This window comes from Quercus lobata, chromosome 5, assembly GCF_001633185.2.
Source record: "Quercus lobata isolate SW786 chromosome 5, ValleyOak3.0 Primary Assembly, whole genome shotgun sequence".
NCBI lineage: Eukaryota > Viridiplantae > Streptophyta > Magnoliopsida > Fagales > Fagaceae > Quercus > Quercus lobata.
In genome coordinates, this window is record NC_044908.1 from 87,512,037 (window position 1) to 87,518,003 (window position 5,967).

The following is a 5,967-nucleotide window of genomic DNA, read 5'->3' on the forward strand; positions in this document are numbered from 1 at the left end:
CATATATTAATGTGGGGGGTAAAAGACCTGGAGGCCCATGCGAATGTCTACATTTGGGCCAAGGGCCCAGCCCAAGGAAAAACCCCTCCTCGGCCATGGGGAGAATCCTCATCGGCATGGATATAGCCGAGGATAAAGGAGGCAACCCGCCACTGGTAGTGACACTCCATATCGTCCCACGGAGCAGGAAAAGTACTAAGGTAGAAAAGGACAACGGAGAAAAGGGAAGTGTCTAGGGGATAGGTTGCCATTATTGCATTCAGTGCCTTATGCCTAACACGGCCATACTTCCCTGTCCTTACAACCACTCCAAATAGCTGGAGGGAAGGGTTGATGGGACAAGTACCTACCCTAGGGACCCTATTCAAGAAAAAGAAATCTGCTATAAAAAGGGAGTAAAGAAAGACAGCAAAGGATGGGGCGAAAACCCCCCAACACACCAGAGGCACCAGAAAAGGCTCCCGGAACTGCGCCGAGAACCAAATCCTCTCTGGTAAATTCAGTCCATGGAGAACACCGTGATAACTATTGTCCATACACCAAGGCCTAGCTCTTTGGCCCACTCTCTACAAATTCGTTGTACCGGGCTCACTGATCTAAAGTCCCATGCATCTTGATTCTGGCCAGAAAAACGTGTCCCTTCAATTGGCGCCGTCTGTGGGGAGAGCTTGTGCGTTGGCAAATGTGACGGTTAATCACGGTTAAGCTCCTATCAACAAGAGCCCCTCGAGAGGACCATTTTGGCAGTGGTGCAAGCTACGCGAAAGCCCCCCATCATTTCCAGGAACACACCGTCATTGTCATAACTCAGCCTCCGCCTAGGTCCACGCTTCGAAGTGTCCATTACGCGAGAAGGATCGCTAGACGGAGCGCAGTTCAAGGGGCTTCTAACGTCAGATATGTGCCCTCATGCACTTGTCAAGGGGCTCACTCTTGAAGCCCTAGTATTCCGGTTCACTGAATTCCCTTCGGAGAAGGAAGCCGAGGGCTAAACTGGAATCTTTTGAAGCGGCTAAACAGAACCTTAGCTATGTCGGGCCCCCGGACCTCCGACTTTGAGGAAATTAACACGCACCGACAACCTCCAAGAGCCTAAGTGCTAGACAGAACCAAGGTCTTGCATGGTCCTCGGACTCAAACCTATGGGGAAACTAGACACTCCAGGAGTCTAAGTGCTAGACAGAACCAAGGTCTTACATGGTCCTCGGACTTAAACCTATAGGGAAACTAGACACTCCAGGAGCCTAAAGTACTAGATAGAACCAAGGTCTTGCATGGTCCTCAAACTCAAACTTATGGGGAAACTAGACACTCCAAAAGTCTAAGTGCTAGACAGAACCAAGGTCTTGCATGGTTCTCGGACTTAAACCTATAGGAAAACTAGTCACTCCAAGAATCTAAGTGCTAGACAGAACCAAGGTCTTGCATGATCCTCAGACTCAAACCTATGGGGAAACTAGTCACTCTAAGAATCTAAGTGCTAAACAGAACCAAGGTCTTGCAAGGTCCTCGGACTCAAACCTATGGGGAAACTAGACACTCCAAAAGCCTAAGTGCTAGACAGAACCAAGGTCTTGCATGGTCTTCGGACTCAAACCTAGGGGAAAACTAGTCACTCCAAGAATCTAAGTGGTAGACAGAACAAAGGCCTTGCATGGTCCTTGAACTCAAACCTACGGGGAAACTAGTCACTCCAAGAATCTAAGTGCTAGACAGAACCAAGCTCTTGCACAGTTGTTGGACTCAAACCTATGGAGAAACTAGACACTCCAAAAGCCTAAAGTGTTAGACAGAACCAAGGTCTTGCATGGTCCTCGGACTCAAACCTATGGGGAAACTAGACACTCTAAAAGCCTAAGTGCTAGACAGAACCAAGGTCTTGCATGGTCCTCAGACTCAAACCTATGGGGAAACTAGTCACTCCAAGAATCTAAATGCTAGACAGAACCAAGGTCTTGCATGGTCCTTGGACTCAAACTTATGGGGAAACTAGACACTCCAAAAGCCTAAAGTGCTAGACAGAACTAAGGTCTTGCATGGTCCTCGGACTCAAACCTATGGGGAAACTAGTCACTCCAATAATCTAAGTGTTAGACAGAACCAAGGTCTTGCATGGTCCTCGGACTCAAACTTTTGGAGAAATTAGACACTCCAAAAGCCTAAAGTGCTAGACAGAACCAAGATCTTGCATGGTCCTCGGACTCAAACCTATTGGGAAACTAGTCACTCCAAGAATCTAAATGCTAAACAAAACCAAGGTCTTGCATGGTCCTCGGACTCAAACCTATAAGGAAAGTAGACACTCCAAAAGCCTAAAGTGTTAGACAGAACCAAGGTCTTGCATGGTCCTCGAACTCGAACTTATGGGGAAACTAGACACTCTAAAAGCCTAAAGTGTTAGACAGAACCAAGGTCTTGCATGGTCCTCGGACTCAAACTTATGGGGAAACTAGACACTCCAAAAGTCTAAAGTGCTAGACAAAACCAAGGTCTTGCATAGTTCTCAGACTCAAACCTATGAGCAAACTAGACACTCCTAAAGCCTAAGTGCTAGACAGAACCAAAGTCTTGCATGATCCTCGGACTCAAAACTATGGGGAAACTAGTCACTCCAAGAATCTAAGTGCTAGACAAGACCAAGGTCTTGCGTGGTCCTCGGACTCAAACCTATGGAAAACTAGCTACTTCAAGAAAGGCCTAAGTCCTAGGCGGAATGGAAGTCTTGCATGATCCTCAGACCACCGGTTTTATGGAAATTAACACACAATGGTACTTTTCTAAGTGTTTAGACCAGGTACAGTCATGCCTCGGTCCTCGGACTAGACGCTTAAAACAAGTTAAAGCTACGAATATTATCGGAAACGTGGAAAAGAACCTTAGTACCCAGCGACCCCTTCGGACAGTTTATTTTAGATTACACATCCTCGGGCAGTCACCCCATTCGCAGTACAAAACATGCGGCTGTTATCCCGATTAGTCTTATATAATTAACCTACTTAAAGTTGACATTGTTGTGCCCGTCAGTTTTGATCAGTTCAAAGTGATAACTCCTTACTGACAAGGGCATTGGTTCTAAGTACGGTTTGAAAGAAAAAGACACCAGCACATCCATTCACAAAATAATTATTGCAGAAAAGAAAAGATACACAGAATGAGATAAAATCATCTTTTATTAGATAAAAAAATAGTACAATGTACATAAAAGGGCTTAGACAAGCATATATCAGAAGCTAACTATAAAAAAAAAAAAAGGGAGGCACATAGGAACAATAAATCCTTGATCTTGCTCCAATAGCAATCGAACGAGTATAGATGGCCCCGGCAGTGGAAGAGAAGAAGAAGCAGGGACGCCAAATCACCATACTTGCTCTAGTAGCAATCAAGAGAGTATTGCTTTAGCAGCAATCGAGCAAGTATGGATGCTACCGACGATGGGGCGTCCAAACCCTCACACGCGTGACACACGGCGTAGGATGAAAATCCCAATGCTATTGCACCAAAAATCTGATGCGACCTCCACCTGCTTTGGATTTTGGCTGAAAGAAGAAGAGACTCCTTTCTTGTCCTATTGAGGGGAAGAAATATCTTTGGCCTTTGTCTCCCTTGCCTTGACCGGGCCATTCTGAATCTCAGAGACACCCAAGGCTTCTGAAGAGGGTTTGACTCCTTCACCCTCACCCTAACCATGACCTTTTCACTCCTTAAATCTCAGTCACTCTCATAGTGGGAACTTTGGGAACATTTGGAGAGTTAGAAGCCTAAAAAACTCAAGGGTTTGCGAATAAAGGGGAGTGATCTCCCACCGTGTGTCTTATATAGGGGGCAAACTTGGTGACAATCAATTCATCCAAATCTCCAAGAAAGAATTACAAACGAGATAAATCTTGCTCAATTTCCAAAATAGTCTTCAGCCGTTGGATTTATGTCGCCTCTTGAAGAGACCCTAATTAAAGCGCGCCTTGTGTATCGAAACGACAGGAACACGGCTTGGAAAAACTAAGAGAATGTCTCACAGCTACGAACGCACCTCAGGCAAACGAAGAGGCTCTAGCATTAATGGAGGGCAAGACTTGGCAAGCCGTGACAGAGGCCCAATGTCACCAAAACCCTCCTCTCCATCCGAGGAGCTGGACAGAAGGATTTTGAGGGGCTATTGTGGGGGGTAAAAGACTCGGAAGCCCATGCGAATGTCTACATTTGGGCCAAGGGCCCAGCCCAAGGAAAAACCCCTCCTCGACCATGGGGAGAATCCTCCTCGGCATGGATATAGCCAAGGATAAAGGAGGCAACCTGCCATTGGTAGTGACACTCCATATCGTCCCACGGAGTAGGAAAAGTACTAAGGCAGAAAAAGACAACGGAGAAAAGGGAAGTGTCTAGGGGATAGGTTGCCATTATTGCATTCAGTGCCTTGTGCCAGACACAACCATACTTCCCTATCCTTACAACCACTTCCAATAGCTGGAGGGAAGGGTTGATGGGACAAGTACCTACCCTAGGGACCCCATTCAGGAGGAAAAAATCTGCTATAAAAAGGGAGTAAAGAGAGACAGCAGGGGGCGGGGCGAAAACCCCCCAACACACTAGAGGCACCAGAAAAGGCTCCCGAAACTGCGCCAAATACCAAATCCTCTCTGGTAAATTTGGTCCATGGAGAACACCGTGATAACCATTGTCCATACATCAAGGCCTAGCTCTTTGGCCCATTCTCTACAAATTCATTGTACCGGGCTTACTGGTCTAAGGTCTCATGCATCTTGGGCCTAGCTAGAAAAACGCGTCCCTACAATTAATTTTAAAAAATCCCCTTTGTCTAAGTCTCCCTCCGTCCTTGAATCCTAACCATCATTGGTACATTTGTTTTTTACTCTACTTTTTGCATGGCTCAATTAATATGAGGCCCTTAGTAGCATAGCAATCTGTATTTTCTAGTATATATGTATGTGGTTTCTCCTTTCATCAAATAATTACATCATCTTCCTATGGTTTTAAAAACTAAAATGGCTAAAACGATCTAAAAATGTTTGGTATTCAGTTTTTATCGGTTGAACTATGGTTAAACCATTGGGTTTTATGGTTTTTATAGGACCAATTGAAGGTTCGGTTCCTATTTCCTCTTTGGCAGTCTACTACTGATTTTGGTTATGCCCTTCATTATAAAATATAATTGTTTGTTATTATAGGTGATGAATTTTGGTAATTAATTTAATTAGAATCTTAAAAAGAAGCTCTTATTTACAAGATTTGTGATTTGTTGTCTTTAGATAATTTTTTATTAAAAAAAAAAAAAAAACTCAAACTCACAAGATTATAAATACCAAGACTACTTCAGTTTAGTTCCCCTATATTTGATAGCTAAAATTATGAATATGTACAATTCTTTTGTGAAGGACATGGTTTGTATATTTTATATACTCTTTGCTCATAATTAGTAAATAACGGTATCGTATATGTTAAAGTGATTTCAAAAGTACGTAAATTGCTTGGATTAGAGGAAAAATTATGTATAAGCAGATGACTTATAAGATAATATTTCCCAAGTGTTAATAATCTTCTCTTGGTAACTGTAAGCTTGCTTAATATATATAGTATCATAAGAGCACCCACAGTAGGTGTGGTAAATGTGCCAAATGCCAAATATTTGGCACATTTACCACACCAAACTCAAAAAACACCAAATATCAGATATGTTAAATCCCATTATTTTTACAACATGTGAACAGTACCGTTGCAAATTTGCAACGGTACGGAATGGTGTGGTATAAGTTTTATTCTTTTTTTATTCTTTTTCTCTCTCCTCTCACTTCACTTTTCTTCCTCAGACTCAGACTCACGCTCACGCCTCCGCCTCTCCATTATTTTCTTCTTTCACTCATTTTTTCTTCTCAATCTCTTTGTTTTTCTCTCTTTCTCTCAGACATCATCCTTAGTGTTTTCTTCTCACCCTTTTCTTCTTTCACTCCGATC